The 17,168-nt window shown below is 40.3% G+C and overlaps 1 long non-coding RNA gene across 2 annotated transcripts in view; it reads right to left on the bottom strand.

The window, feature by feature from the left end:
- Nucleotides 1-17,168, bottom strand: part of LOC125168319 (uncharacterized) — a 94,977-nt gene that overhangs the window by 41,313 nt on the left and 36,496 nt on the right. For both annotated transcript variants that reach the window (XR_007153082.1, XR_007153085.1), the window contains exon 5: nucleotides 15,622-15,708. This is a non-coding gene — a long non-coding RNA (uncharacterized LOC125168319). The remainder of the gene's footprint in view (nucleotides 1-15,621; nucleotides 15,709-17,168) is intronic.

The following is a 17,168-nucleotide window of genomic DNA, read 5'->3' as shown; positions in this document are numbered from 1 at the left end:
AAAACAGAGAGACATCGTGGCTCACGGGTGTCAGAAAGAAATGGCTGGTGGAGAGATCTACATATGGGTAAAGAGGTATCAGCCGCATTATCTTGGGAGTGAAGACATCCCTTGACTCCTTATTCTATTGCTCTCTGGTATTTATAATTCAGCTACCCGCCCCCCGCCCCGAAGAAGTTACCGAAACCACAAAGCAGTAATTCTCTGATGACTTCAATTAACTAAGGAACAATTCAGTTTTGACAGGTATTCGGGAAACTTAGCTTTGCATTTGTACATCCCAAGCTTGTGAAGGATTATGTTAACCAAACATCTGCAGGAGTTGGCACAGCTGTTGGGAGACTACTCCTATTCTTTCTTTTTTGCAGTCTTTCAAAATTTTTCTTATTTATTTATTCCCCCTGAATGCTCATTCCTCATTCCCATTGCGCTTCCTCCTTCAATCAGCAACAATTCATTTGAAGTGTATCCACTCATTTTGTGTGTTCTAGCAAAGGATGGACTATTTTATGTGAATGTATCTTAAATGCCTACTAGACAGTCCTGATCTAGACCATAATAAACACTAACCTATCACACATCGAGATGGGGCATTCGTTGCCTGGTTTTCTGTGTCAATTTTTATTGCTTTCCAGAACTGCAAATAGCAACATGCTCAAAGGTAGGCATTTCATGTTTTTATATTTGTTCCTCCCTGTCTTTATTTCTCTGAAGTATGAAAGGGAAGACAGATACAAGACTATTTGGAGACAACATGTATTTTTCCACAATGGAAAAAATTAATATTACACAGCCCAAGTCAATGCAAAAAGATAAAAAGAAATAAGTTCTTTCTTTCCTTTTGTACCTCTCATCTTCATATTTATGTACATGTAATATGTAAGTACGTGAGTATGCGTGTGTAATGAAGAGACTAAACTGTCTTATTTTCAGTTAATATTATTTTCAACTAGAAAACCAACAGCTTAATTAGAAGTCAGAAAGTCAGTAGAGTATCCAAATGAAAGATAAACCTATAAAAATCAGTAGTTTTCCCGTATAGAAGCAACAACTAATTAGAAAATGAAATGGAAATATCACACACATAATAGCCACAGGTACTGTAAAATACTCAGAAATGAACATATACAAAAAGTATATAAACCCATATTAAAAAAGATAAAACCTTACTAAAAGATATAAAAGAATTCTTGATTAAGAGACATACAGTGCTCCTCACAGAGACAATTCAATATGATGACGGCACCTGTTCCTCCCAAATTATTCTGTATATTCAATGCAATCCTAATAAAAACCTCAGACAGTATTACAAACAGAATTTAATATGAACGCCCGAATATTCATTTGAGTGGGGAATCAAGAAGTAGCCAAAAAGTTTTGAAACAAAGTGCTTGCCACAATAGTACCTCAGAATATAACTACATTGGGAGGTAGGGTCTTTAAAGAGGTAGTTAAGTTAAAAAGAGGTCATTGGAAGTGGTTCATAATCGAATATAAATAGTGTCCTTCTAAGAAGAGAAAATCAGGACGCAGACATACGTAGAGGAAGGATCATATGAGTACATAGTGAGACGGCAGCCATCTACAAGTCAAAGAGAGAAGCCTCAGAAAAACACACTCTTGTTGACACCTAGATCTTGGACTTCTAACCCCCAGAACTGTGAGAAAATAAATTTGCTAAGCCATCCAGTCTGTGATACCTTGTTATGGCAGCCACAGCAAACTAATACAGACTGCTGAACTTCATTTACAGCACAGGTCAGCAACCTTCTGCCAAGGGCCAGATAGTAAGTAATTGTGGCTTAGTGTTCCATAGATTTTCAATTGCTATGACTCAACTCTGCCACTGTAGGATGAAAGCAGCCATAAGCAATATGTAAATAAGTAGACAGTGCTTATTCCAGTAAAACCTTACTTATGAAAACATGCAGACAGCTGGATTTGACCAAGGGACCGGAGTTGCTGACTTCCGATTTACAGTGGCCAGGTTCAATTTCATTCAGTGATGGCAGCAGCAGTGCCAATGGTGCGACGGTCAAAGCCACCTTCGGCACATCTGTCTGCAGGGTCGACAGCGGCTCTGGCACCATCTTGATGAAATCTCTCTTGCTGTCCAGCCCATAGAATTTCTTTGGTTTTCATTCATTTTTGAAGCCCACTATGCCAGCCTCTAGTCAGTACTGACCCCAACACTTCCTTAGTAAAAGGAAATGTATTAGAAAACTACTTGCTGAAGGCTGTCTGGTCTTCTGTTGCTTCCAACTGAGAATACAGATTGATACAGAGGCCAGTTTATGCGCAACCACCAAATTTTAAAAAGAAAAAAATGTCCTTTGATCCATCAACAGAAAAATCTTGGAAGAAATAACGTCATGTAGATGCAAAGAATACGTATAAGAATGTTGATTTCAGCCTTTTTATAAGGTTGGCATGACCCAGGATTTCATTCTTGTCCCACATCTCTATCTTCTCTTACTCCCTAAGTGATTTGACTTGGGCACCTATCCTTAAACATCATCTGTAAATGTTGACAACCTCTAAATTTATAACCCAGTCTGGACTTCTCCTATGAATTCCAGAACCCCATATGCAACTCTCTACTTACTATCTCCTTGTGGACCTTTAACAGATTTTTCGCATTTAATATATCCATTGCTCAAGAACAGAACAATGGAGTCATCCTTGATTCTTTTATGCTCACATGCTACATCTGATCCCATTGGCTCTACTTTCAAAATGCTCCCAGAATTCAACCACTTCATCCCTGCCAGCATCATCCAAGCCACCATTTTCTCTTGCCTAGATAACGGCAAGAACCTCTGTGTCTGCCTTTATCTCCCTCAGTCTATACTCAATAGTTTGAGGATGTTAAAATGTGAAATTCTGTCCCTTCTCTGCTCAAAATTTCAATACCTTTCCAACTCACCCAGTGTTAAAGCCAAACTCTGTACCAGAAGACCTAGAAGAACTACGTAATCTGACACCTTTTCCTCCTTAACATTGTCTTCTACCGCTATTCCCCTTGTTCACTCCACTCCAGCCACACTGGCTTCCTTGCTGTTTCTCAGAGCCTTTGTTCATCCTCTTCCTGTTCCTGTTCCCTCTGCCTTGAATGTTCTTCCCCCAGGCAGAGACAAGACTGGAGCTCCTGCTTCCTTTAGGTCTTTGCTCAAATATTATCTTCTCAAAAAGGCCTTAACTGAACACTCTCTAAAATTCCAACTCTCTACCCACAACAGTTCATATCTCTCCTCACTGCTATATTGTTTTCTTTCTTCATTATATGTATTTACCTACTTAACTTGTCTATCTTCTCCAGTAGACTCCACAAGGGCAGGAATTTTTGTTTAGTTTGTTCACTATTGAATCCCTAGTGCCTAAACTAATGTGTGGTAGGTCGTGGGCACTCAAAAAGTATTTGTTCAATGAATAAATGAATGAATTGAAAAAAATGGAAACATAGTAAGTGCCCATTAATGGTGATTATTTAAATAAATTATGGTAGATCCATAAAAGGGCAGGATAGAATAAAAATGCTGAAATCAGATTACCTGAAATAAAATTTTATCTCTGATACTTGCTAACTCTGTGGTCTTGGGAAACCTACCCAATCTCTTATTTTCCTCATCTCCAAAATGAAGATAATAAAAATATCTACCCTTTAGGACTGGCATAATGATAAATGGGATTATCATATTAAATGCTTAGCACAGATGCTGACTTACAACAAATGCCTAAATAATGTCAACTGTCATTTTCACAATGGGATACTATACAACTGTTAAAGGCACAAGGCTGATTTACATGCATGGATATCAGAGATCATAGATGTTAAAGGAAAAAAGATATCCTAAAACAAATATGTATAGTCTGACCTCACTTATGTATTATAAAATCTCTCCAGGCCTGTGTGGACGATTAAAATATGTGAGAAAAAAACCAAACCAGACTTTTATCAATAGCTAGTTCCAATGAAAAGATTAGATGGAGGGCTGTGAAGGAGACTTTAACTTTCTGTTCCATATATGTCTTTGTTGTTTGAATTACTTGACTGAATTATTCACAATGGGCACCAAGCTATTCATTTTTTTTTTTTTGTATGTAAAAACTTAAAACTGGGGTAAAAGATTGCTCCTATGCCTATCTGCCAAGCCACTTTCCAAGAGGATGGTCCAGATCTGTGAGGTATGATTTTAAGGGTGTTAGGAAAAGAGTCTGACTGGACTTCTTATCAAAGCATATGAATCACTGGAAATTCATTCCTCCATTTATAAGCAAATATTTAAGACCCTTTCTATATCTTATATTGTCCCCGAGTAGAAAATCAGAAAGGAAAGAATATGCTTTTACAAACTGTACTTCCTCCCTGTCCCCCTCCTACCTAAGATTTCAAAATAACTCTTAGAACCTTGCCCCTTTGTTTCTCTTCTAAAATGCAACCTAGAGGGGCACTTGGGTGGCTCAGTTGGTTAAGTGTCCAACTTTAGCTCAGGTCATGATCTCATGGTTTCAGGAGTTCCAGCCCCTCATCGGGCTCTGTGCTGACAGTTCAGAGCTGGAGTCTGCTTCGAATTCTGTGTCTCCCTCTCCCTGGCCCTCTCCCACTCATTCTCTCTCTGTCTCTCTGTCTCTCTCTCTCTCTCAAAAATAATTAAACTTAAAAAATAAGATAAACTAAGATAAAATAAAATAAAATAAAATAAAATAAAATAAAATAAAATAAAATGTAACCTAGAAACTGAAGCCAGTCCTAGTGTCTCACTGTCACTTCAGTGTCACAAATGCCTGACCAGTGAGAGCAGCAGAACATGTCTAAGTAGCAATTTTGCGGTGACCATCTCTTATCCTGTTGATAATGAGTAACCAACCCTCCCCTGTTCCCGGGTTTGAGATCTTGAGCCTTCTCTGACTCTTCTTTCTCCTCACCTCTCACATCCAATCCATTTTTGATAACTAGAAAGTCAACAGACCCCTGGTGAGGACTTACAGGGTGCCGGGCCCAGAGCCTGGGGCTGTGGAGACACAAGACATTGGGTGTGGTCTTTGTCTTTGAAGTGCTCACAGTCTGGTGGGGAAACGGACAGGTAAGCAAACAACACATCCTACAAAGTGTTATGGAAACAGAAGAACAGCCACTTTTCCTCCAATAGTATCTCCTGCATCCATTCCTTCTGCTACCTCTCTTATCCAAGTCCCTTGGCTGCAATGGTTCCCTAGCTCATCTCTCCATTCTCAAGATCTGTCCAGTCCAATTCACTCTACGCAAGGCAGCCAAATGAACTTTCTCAAATCATGATTTGTAGTTTACTTCATGATCTTACATGATTTTCCTTTCCTCCAACGCTCAAAAAAAAAAAAAAAAAAAAGCCTTCTTAGTTTCTCTTTGCCAACATGATAAAATACAAGTTTCTTTACCTCAGGGTCAAGGCCAGCACGCGGTGTACTCTTAATATACCGATGAATGAATAAATCAATGAATGAATGAATAAATCAATGAATGAATGAATGTGGACTAAATTCTCTATTCAAATTTATTTTACATTTATATGGCTCTAATCATACTACTTCACCAACAAGGATATATATTCTGTCCCCAGAGCACATCAGCACATTCCTGCCTATGTCTCTTTCTGGTGCCACCCTTCCTATGTCTCCAGACTCCTTTCCTAAATGCCTCCTTCATAACTGCCAACACTTGAAAGCTCAGCTCTGGGCCCACCTCTTCAGTGGAGTCTTGCCCAAACACCACGCTCTTCCAAATGTCTTTAAAACTCCTTGTCTGAGCCATTCATTTGTTACTTTGGAATATGCCACCGGGAATTGTTATCTTTTGATAAATATGCCCTGTCTCTCCATATAGGATCCCCATAAATTATCAGTCCTCTGAAACTGGAAGTACAATTGTTACCTCTCATATAATAATTACTTAGAGTGCTAAAACAATACATTTAGAAGAGAAAACAACATTTACTCCCAATAGGTATGAATGACACATTCCCACATCCACCTCCACTGCAGGCTCAACAAGGAACCTGATAGGAAATCGCGAGGCAGCAGGCCTCGCTAGTATGGTAATGAATTAGGAACATGCTGATCAACATCTTCTCTCCCATCAACACGACAGAATTACAAATCTATTTCCAGGGCCAGCTCCATCAAACCAACCAGCTGTCACTGGGTATTTCATCATTTATTTGGTTTGATTATTAAAGATTCAGGCATGTTTAAATTGGGAAGCGGGAGAAAAAGACTAAGAGCCTTCTTGGGCTCTTTGTGCTAAATCGATAGCATCCCCCCGATACAGGTCTTCATGACTTTCGAGTTTTGGAGAACAAACAGCAAAGTCTGTGTTTTTATCTCATTCTACAATATTGTTGTTTATTTCATCCCCAAATTCAGGAGCCAAAGGGTATAGGGACGATCTGTTCTACTTGCAACTACAAAGCCACTGAGGCAGGTCGGACCTGCAGATCAGGGGAACTTCTTCCAGTGCTATCCCCCCATGAAGATGAGCAGCCCGCCCCCTCCATGCCCGCCCATACCCCAGCACTCCAACACCATGCTGCCAGGCCACCCACCATTGTGCCCCCAAATTTGTGTGTCTGTGCACCCCAAATGGAATAGATCAGGAACAGAATTCTTCAAGATCATGGCTTTTCATCCCTGTCATTCTCATCTTCAGAAGAGCGTCCAGCAAAGAGCAGGCCTATAATGTTTGAACTGAGCAAAAACTGGCAACTTCCTATGGTTTTCAACTTCGTACAATCCTAACACCATTTCAGAAAACACAGGCTGCATGCTGTGTCTTGCCATAGGAATGCAGGATGCATATTGCAGCTGGGAAAGTTCAAATGGATATTTGAAGATCTCTCAGCAACTATTGTCCAAGGCCTTAGCATTAATAAGGCATTTTCATGGCTTACTGGATTAATCCTCACAATGACCTGTGAGTTTGGTACTATTATTCCCATTTTAGAGGTGAAAAAAACAAAAAACAAAAAACCTAAGACTAAGAGAAGTCAGGGGTAACAGGCAGAATAATGACCTTTCAAGAATATCATGCCCTAATTGCTGGCACCTATAAAAGCTACCTTATAAGGAGAAAGGATCTTCGCAGATGGGATTACACTAAAGATTCTGAGATGGAGAGATTATCCTGGATTATCAAGTGAGCCCTAAACGCAATCAAAGGGTCCTTATAAAATGGAAGCAGAGGGAGATTTCACAAACACACATGAGGAAGCAACATGACCACGGAGGCAAAGATTGGTGTGACGCAGCCACAAACCGAGAAGTACTAGCAGCCCCCGGAAGCTAGAAGAGACAAGGAATGGACTGTCCCCCGGAGCCTTCAGAGGAGTACAGCCCAGCGGACACCCTGATCTGGGGCCAGTGGAACTGATTTTGGACTTCTAGCTTCCAGAACTATAGAAGACTAAAGTTCTGTTATCTTAAGTCATAGGGTGTGTGGCGATTTGTTTTGCACAGGAAACTACTGCATTGAGGAACAGGCCTAAAGTCAAATAGTAAGAGGTTCACCCAGCATTCAAATCCAGGCCCTGTGATTTTATTTTTTTTTATATGAAATTTATTGTCAAATTGGTTTCCATACAACACCCAGTGTTCGTCCCAACAGGTGCCCTCCTCAATGCCCATCACCCACTTTCCCCTCCCTCCCACCCCCCATCAACCCTCAGTTTATTCTCAGGTCCTCTGATGTTAAATCCCAAATCCGTTTCCCTATTTCACATGGCCAGGGATGCTGAGAACACGACCCAATCCCTGGCTATGGCGAGGAGCTTTAGGAAGCTATATTAGCTTTTCAACTTTCCAGAGTGGTAAAGATGGCTTACTCCTTCACATTGGACATATCTTTATGTGACATGCCTAGTACTTACATAAAGTACTTTACATGCATTATGTCTTCCAATATTCTCAACATTAGGAATTGCATGCAATTGTTATAGCTGTGAAAAATGGAAAAATGGAGGCACACAGAGGTTAAATTACTTACTTGAGATCCCATACACTTTAAATGATTTGCATATCTAAGCATAAATATGGCAGGATAATATTTTTGTAACTTTTAATCAGATTCAACCTCCTCCTCCCAACCTTCTCCCTCTTTGGAATTCCTTCATATGTTCCACAAGGTGTTTCCCCCAACTCCAGTGATACATTATGAATTACTCACGACCTTAGGAATAGGAAAGCAGAGGAGAGAGAACAATGGAGTCAAATATATTACTTATGTTTGACAAGCTGAAGTGCAGGTAAAAGATGGTACAAATTTGGAACAATAGGACCTTTGGTACCCCCATGTCATTCAGTGCAGAAAATAATTTCATGGCTGGTGAGATGGCAGGAGGAGAGATCTCATGAACAGGAATAGAGGACCATTGAGAAGCTACTCAGATCTGCCGTCCAAGAGCTTCACGGCAGCACAGCCAGGGTTCAGACCCCAACAGTCTGGGTGTTACCCACCAAATGATAAGCGAGACTGATGTTCATTTGACCTTTGTACACTTCCATTCAACCCACCTGATAGGGACAGTCACCGCCCCCCAATTTCGATGGCTTGGGTCACTCACACAAGTAACCACAAACACATGGAAAGGAAGATGGGGCCCTGACATCTGGAAGGATAGGGCGATGGGGTAAGGAGAGTCCCTAGGACCAAATCAAAGCATTTTGCAGTCTCCCCTGGGATTCCCTGAGTCCTGTCACTCCCACCCCTTTCACTAAGGCAATCAGCAACCAACCAATTAGACCACGAATGCATTCAATGGTCCTATTGCACATTATCAGGGGTGGAGAAACCTGACTCAATGGCGTTCTTCTGCTGGGAATCTGTTATGGAAAGCGATGCTAATTTGTAGTGTCTTCTATTTCTCCAAAGTACTCAGAGATTTTGGTATTCAATCTGTTATTTATTCATACACCCTACTGTGGGGTCTTTTAGGTCATCCTGCAGATCTCTCTCTTCTACCTCATTCTTCTCTAACAAGTGGTTTGTTGGCAAACCAGTTGCATTCATGGAGCAATTTATACACTTAGCCTCACTTCTCTTTGCTCTACCAATAATAAGGGTCCCATCCATTTAACCTAGTGCTAGACCTAGCAACAATTTAAGAACTTGAAAGGGCAAAGCACCAATTATAGTACAGAAGGCTTGGTCGGCTGGGTGAGGAGGAAATAGCAAGCTTGACCTTTCAGACTTAAGCTAACATGTAGATCACCAGGGTCCATTTAAAAGTCAAAGACATTTTCCAAACCACCTCAAAGAATTAACAATATATCCTATCATAAGAGAATTCAGAGATTTTTTGTAATCTACAGAACCAGACTCAAAGCATGTATATATTTATTTCTAAACACTTTTCATTTGCTGGAGAGATTTGAGGAACTCTAAAAGAAAGAGAAATGGCATTAATATGCTATAAAAGGAAAACACTGAGCAAACAAGCTGTAAGCGGCCCTCCATTTGGTTAATATGGCAGTGTTTACAACATTCTTTTCTTCACCACTATCTCACAAATATTTTGTCCAAATTTCTATAGTATATATGTTTAGCCACAGACCGAGCATGAAGGAGAACAAGCTTTGAGTCACTGGCCTTCTAGAAGCAACAAGTTCTCTTTCCAATGTCTACCCAAGAGGCATTTACCCTGCCATAGTCACATCTTCTCATTAGATACTCCTGAAGCACTGGATCCTTCCTGCTCAAAGGCAAGTCCACTAAAGTGACCAATCTTTGCCCTGTGGGAGGAAACAGCTTACTCCACACAGGAATTATTAAAGTCTCAGTTGATATATAGCAACATCTTTTGAGTAGAAACCACAAGCAGCACATAGAAGACTTAGTCTTCACATTAGTACTCTACCATCACACCATGAAAAAGTTCGTCCTCCTTTTTAAAGTCCTCCTACTTAGCTTTTAACACCCTTCTTTAGAGTGAATCACCCTTGCAAGTATTATCATCATTTACTAGGCGCCCATACCATTTGAGATCATGACGTTTCTTGACATGCATCTATCTGGCAGAAGTATTCCAAATGTATTTAGTCACCGCTAGTATTCTTCCAAAGTTGAAACTACCACAAAGGAAGTGTGTACTTGACCTGAACTCTTGAGAGCTGACTCTTTTAAGTAAGTATAAACAGAGCGGAAACCCTGTCATCAGAGAAGCATTTGCAAAAGGGAGACCAAGTCAGAACATGAGCAGCAGATGGGGCTTGAGAGCCAAGAATGAAAAACCCAGGAATGCATCCAAACTCTGTAAATCATTATTGACTTAGCTTCATGCCGTCTTAATGACTTTTACTACCTCTTGGTTCCAATTCGAAGTGCATATTAAAGCAAGCAACATTGCAAAGACCAGAGGGGCTAGAATAGTAAACTACCCGTGGCTTAGTAATCGTTATGCATTAATTATTCAGGAGCTGGAGCTACTCTTTGCAAACATTAAAACCAGTGACAGCAAAGAAATATGCCTTCCGTTTGGAGGATGGGAAGGAGTAGTACTATTTGGGGTTGATGCTGGCACAATATTTAGCAGAGCATGACAGGTTTAGTAGATAAATAATGTGATGTAGTATCATGCAAACTGTTAGCAATGTATTGGAAGGCTCAAGTATTCCCTGTAGGGCATTTACATTGGATTTGCTATGATTGCAATATCTGCACAGTGATGCATTACGTGTTTTATTCTCTTTATTATATGTTTTCATTACTTTGTGTGTTAGAATGCAATAAAGAAAGCTGAAGCAATAAAGGCTGATTGATAATAATAATTCTGCAAAGATGCAACTTCCTTTCTAAAGCAGTTCCAGAGTCAGAAGAACCAATGGCATCCAGTCATCTGTTCCTTTGTGAAGATTTTATCCTCCTTTCTGATAAAGGAATGGTAATTGGTTTGGAAACAGCTTCTGGTGACAGCTGGCACTCTATGGTAAAGGAGGAGCATTTAGAATGCTGAATCCTGCATGTGGTTCAATTCTCTGCTTCTCTTTTTGCTTTCATCTTCTTCAATTAGAGATCAGATGTCCTCTTTTAAAGGAAAAATAAGTACACTTTCAGGATCAGTACTGTCTGGGCTCTCTCACTCTGACAGCCTCTCCTACATTCGAAATTTTAAAACATCCTCCCCAGGGAGGCCCTTTAGTAGCTCTCAAGCCAGGTTCACTGGATTCAGGGACGTGTCACATGTGGCCATGGGTCAGGAGAGGACGAGTCCCAACCTAAGTTGAAAGGAGCTTCCAAGATCCAGACATGGCGGAGTGCGTGTGATCAACTGGTGGAAGTGTCTGTAAGGAGTAGATTTTTCACAGAGGTTTTGTTGGGGGTATGTGGTTTTCTTGTGGGCATCCAGGACAAGTGGATGGATATACAGGCTAGTGTTTATCTGGGATGTTGGGGGGGGAGGGCGGTGAGGGGAAGCTGCATGCACAAATTAAATGAAATAGTTCCATAAGGGACCCTGGGGATCCAGAAAAGGAATAGTGTTGGGGGGAAAAAAACACAGAATCAGAGCAAACAGTATCCTCCTCACTTCTGTGTCCAGCACAGAATGGATTCATCCCCATCAGGAGGCCTGGGAACACAGCACGGCTCTCAGCAACCTGAGGGCTTGTGGCTATAAGAGAACAGGGAGAGAGAGAGAGAGAGAGAGAGAAAGAGAGAGAGAGAGAGAGCGAGCGAGCGCGCGCACCTGGTCCTGGTCATGCAGATCAGCATCTTCAGGGAGGCCACCAGCCTTGGAGCCATGGGGAGGCACAGTCTAAATGACTCCAAAAGCAACACACATCAACCAGCAGCACAGTGCAGAGAAGCAGGACTGAGAGCACCTGCGAGGCACCTTCCAAGACCTCCCAGAAATACCGGAGGAGAATTATGCAGGGAACTGCAGTTTTGTATTATGTAGGTACAGGCATGAGTCAGTGAAATTTGGGTTATAACCATTAAGTGGCTTTATTTGTACCCACAAACAGATGAGGCTTTGGGGAAAGTCAGGTTATATGTGAAGTAGAGAGAAAATTACATTTGTGATTGCAAAGGGCAGACAGTCACTCCCAGTATGTGATTTTCTAAAAGGCCCAAGCAATATAGATCACCCTCAGTTAAACACACTAATGGAACAAAACAATAGTATATTCAGGTCAGACCGGTGAGCTCTCACATGTGGGAGTCCCTGCAAAAGATGACAGAAAGGGTAGGGATGCCCAGGGATCACATGAAATGGAGGGCAGTACTTGTAAAATATTGGTCACAAAGGAATGAATGAGGGGCGCCTGGGTGGCTCCGTTGGTTAAGCGTCCGACTATTGATTTCGGCTCAGGTCATGATTGCATGGCCATAAGTTCGAGCCCTGCATCAGGCTCTGCACCAACAGTGCAACAGTGAGGAGCCTGCTTGGGATATTCTCTCTCTCTCTCTCTCTGCCCCTACCCCACGTGGTGTGCCCTCTGTCTCAAAATAAAGCATTAAAAAAAGAGAGAGAATCAACGAGAAAGCCTATTAAAGTGCAGATTGTAGGACCTACTCCGAAGAGGTCCTGATTCAGTCAACTCGGATATTCTCCAAGCCTCCTGCAATGTAATCTGTATAGAAGTGATCTTCAAACCACTCCTGGATAAACACCACCATAGGGGCATCTGACAAAGTATCCATCTGGGTCTGCACTACCAAACCAGAACCAGAGCTTTGCCAAGGGAATTACCGCGGCTGTGCCCAGAAGAGATAGAACCCTGTGTAAGACAGAGAATAAAGTGAGGAAGACAGCATGGAATGCTGTGACCAGACGCAGGGTCAGAAAACAGGAAGTCTAGAGAAGCAGAGAGAAGAATGAGTGGGGGCCAGGGCCATGGACCAACAGGGCCATGGGTCACAACTTTTACATGGTGTCCTCAGCCTGATCTCACAAGGTTGGGCTGGACAGTGATGGAAAAGCCTCAAGAGATAACTACATCTGATCATTTATTTCAAGTATTTTTGTAGTCATTGTGTATGGTAGGCACATTTTTCATATGTCAAACTGCTTTCCGAAATACATTTCTCTTAACTAATGGAATTGTTTGCTATTGAGTACAGATGTGAGTTTGCAGGTACAGTTTTTGAGAAGCTCCGTCTTTCTTCGTAGATGTTTCTTTCTTCGAAACTTACTTTGTGAGGCAGCCTTGTATGACAGAAAGAGCATGTGCTTTGGAGGCAGAAAGACTGGAATTCAAATTCGGACTCCACTCACAAAGTGGGTGACATTGAGCAAATTATTCGACCTCTTGGGACATCGATTGTCTACTCTATAAAGTTGGGATGATTGTACCTAGCCTACAAGTATCTTGTGTGGATTAAGTCAAATAAAATATGTCAAAGTAAAATATAGTCTTGATGCCTCCCTCACGGGGCTTGAGATTTAACAGGCACTGAATAAATGGCAACTCGTAACTAGTATTACCAACCTAGTCTATAGCTTTGAATAAGCCCATCTTTCTAACACAGTTTATTACACTTTTCCAGATTATAAGTAAAAGCTGAACTAGTGTTTGTTAATACCTCAGCATAAACATGTATTTATATTTCTAATCATTATATTAAAACAGAATATATGACTAATGTTGAGTTTTACAGAAATTTCAACACTTGGGGAGGGTTATTATTTTTTCCACATCCTTAATCTAATCCTAGTTTTTCTTAGATTTAAGAAGAATGTGTTCCTTCTACTGGTAATCTTTGATTGGCTTATGTCTATTTTGCATGCATCCTCCAGATAGGGATGGCCACTTGAGCATAGTCGGTCTGGATAGACCACCCTGGGGTGACAGAAATCCCCCTGCTTCCTTGCTGTCATTTCTTAGTACCAGCCTCTTCTACATTTTCCGTTATTTACTTAAGTCCAAGAGGTACTGCCAGCAAGTCTATTCTTTTTTCAACCCAGAGCATATAAGAGGAGCATGGTAAGAAGTTACAAGAGCAATGGTACCAAACTGGAAGAGCAAAGCCAATCCCTATGCAGCTATTGTTTGTGGGCAATGTCTTGTACTAGACTATGATTGGCGAATTCCATAAAATGATGAGTTTATAGTATGCTTTGGGAGCTCGGAGTAGGGAGCGACTATGAAAGGCAGGTTCAGTATAGCTTCAAAGAGGAAGTGATATTTAATCTGGGATTACAGTGGCAGGAGGGTCATGAGTATTTCAGGCAGTGTGAACAGCATATGCAAAGAAAAGGGCAAGTACCATGTTGTGGTTAAAACCGTGTGTGTGTGTGTGTGTGTGTGTGTGTGTGTGTGTGCGCGCGCGCGCGTGCGCACAGGCATGTGCACACATCTAGAGGTAGTGATAAAGGATTGAAGGTGAGATCAGAATGGCGGGTTGGGATTAGACAAGGAATGGCTTTTAACCCAAGCTGTAAAGGTAGTACTTTATCCATAAATTTCAACTGGCTGTAAAAAAATATTTCAATAGCAATATGTGCATAAATTGTATAGAACAAGAACAGAAGTGAGGAAACCAGTGAAAAGCCTAAAGAATTATCTTTTAACTATCGGTACATCTCATAGACCACCCGCATGTCCCATACTAAAACAAAGTAGAAGTGATCCTACCACAGAGGAAAAGGGGTAAAACCAGCCAGCACCCTGTTTTGGTGATTTGTTTTTTAAGTAAATCAAAGTGAAGTTCAGCCTTTGTTAATGCCCCAATTTAAGACCTAGAATTGCATTTTGCTCATTTGAAAGGCCTTTTCTTTTAGAATAAGTATATTTCATTTGAAAATGGATTTTGCAGCTTATTAGTGACCTAGTCCTGCAAAACTAGGATCCTGAAGCCAGCTTCAATGTGATTCCCACAGTATTTTCAAGCTACTTAGAGCTCTTATCACAACTCCACACAACTGGGGGGGGGGGGGTGTTAAAATTTGGACAAGGGGACCTGGAACTGGGTCTAGAAAGCTGTGCTATGACCTAATATAGAAAAAACAATTACCTTGAAATTTCGTAGAATCCATAAAGAAAATCAGGCTGTTTGCATTTTATAGATTCTTTAATTCCCCCAAAATAGCTCCAATTTCTTCCTAACACCCTAATCATACAATCTCTATGATTTTAGACAATCACTGATCAAAGTTTTATTTTCCCAGGCCATTGCTTCCTCTCAAATCCTAAATTTATTATCAAAACTAGCTTCAGTGACCCTAAGAAACTTCTCAAGAAATTTTTTCCAAGTAAATTATTCAACAGTAAAACAATAATTTAAAAGAGAGAAATTCCTTTTGATCTCTTTTTGAATCATTGAAATGGACTTGGGGTTATTGTCATTGTCAGACTTGTTCAACAATAATCTTCATTCTCTCCACTTATCAAGAAAATGGACAAAATCACCATGTGCTTCTGTTATAAATTACAATTTTATAAAACTTTCATTTTGTAAGTGAAATACCATGACTAATTTAAAAAAATGACACTGGGTTTAAATATCACTTTTATTATAGCAAACATCATCACTTTCTGATGAGTAAATCTCATCAAAGAAACAAGAACAAAGCAAAATGTCATTCACTTTCCAAATTCTATTCAACCTCCTTTTAAAAATTAGGGACAATAAAAGTTCTGAGCTCAACATACCTTATCAGCTTCTCCTGAGAGTCCTCATCATCCTTTGATCTTTTCTGCCATCTGTAGCTCCACTGTAGATGACAGAACCTCTCTATCCTGGAGACAAGATGGAAGCATGAAAGGATAGTGGATTTGGGGTCCAATTTCAGATCGTGGTTCAAATTTAATCTCCTAATAGTTTTGTAATCTAAAGCCACACAATTAACTCATCTGGCTCGGGTATAAAATGAAGGTAAAAGTAACCTGCTTCCTACGGGGTGTGTGTCTGTGTATGTGTATTAAACTGCGCTCAATAAACACTTGACAATTTCCAATTACATAAGGGGGAAAGCTGAAACTTCTTACTGCACAAAAGAAGTCTGACCAACAAAACTCACAAAAGAAGTTAGAAGAGATGGATCCACATGTATGTAAATGGACTCAATTGCCCAACTAAAAGACAAAGAATGTTGAACTATATATTTTTTAAATAGTCACATCTAAAATGAAATCTGCAAAAGGAACATCTAAACACAAACCACAGAAAAATTAAAAATGTAGAAAAATTATGTATTAAGCACATATTGGTTAACACAACCTAAAGAATTCTGGTATAGTTACAATAATATCAGACAAAAGATCATCTTTAAGAGGAAAAGATTATTGCACTAGTGGAGAGGGCTTCTACATATTTAAAAAAATGTAGAAACATGTAAAAATACTAAAACTCTATAAACCACAAAATACCTTCAAATATATACAACAAAAAGCTATAGAATGAAAAGGAAAAATTGATAAAGCAACCATCATCATAGTGAAAGGTTTTAACACACTTCTCTCAGTAATTTAAAGACCAAGTAAACAAAGAATCAGAAAATAGAATATTTGAAGAACACAATTAATATTCCATACATTAACATTAATTTACATAGAATATAATTAGAGAATAAACATTCTATTCAAGTATACATGAACTGTCTATAAAAACTGGCCCTCATAAGGAGTCTCAATAAATTTCAGAGAATCCTATAGTAATCTGCATTCTCTGATCTCAATAATACTAAATTACAAATCAGTGGGAGGAGGATTTTTTCAGGCCCATATATTTAGAAAGTTAAAAATATGCTACTTTAGAAAAAAATTTTTTTTTAATTTTTTTTTCAACGTTTATTTATTTTTGGGACAGAGAGAGACAGAGCATGAACGGGGAAAGGGCAGAGAGAGAGGGAGACACAGAATCAGAAACAGGCTCCAGGCTCTGAGCCATCAGCCCAGAGCCCGACGCGGGGCTCGAACTCACGGACCGCGAGATCGTGACCTGGCTGAAGTCGGACGCTTAACCGACTGCGCCACCCAGGCGCCCCTAGAAAAATGTTTTTAATATTTATTCATTTTTGAAAGAGAGACACAGAGACAGAGACAGAGACAGAGACAGAGACAGAGACAGAGCATGAGTGAAGAAGGGGCAGAGAGAAATGGAGACACAGAATGCAAAGCAGGCTCCAGGTTTTGAGCTGTCAGCACAGAGCTCGATGTGGGGCTCAAACTCACAAACAGCAAAATCATGACCTGAGGCA

The sequence above is a fragment of the Prionailurus viverrinus genome, chromosome A1 (assembly GCF_022837055.1).
Source record: "Prionailurus viverrinus isolate Anna chromosome A1, UM_Priviv_1.0, whole genome shotgun sequence".
Taxonomy (NCBI): Eukaryota; Metazoa; Chordata; class Mammalia; order Carnivora; family Felidae; genus Prionailurus; species Prionailurus viverrinus.
Note: the sequence above shows the minus strand (reverse complement) of the source record. Positions and strands in the feature narration are given on the sequence as shown.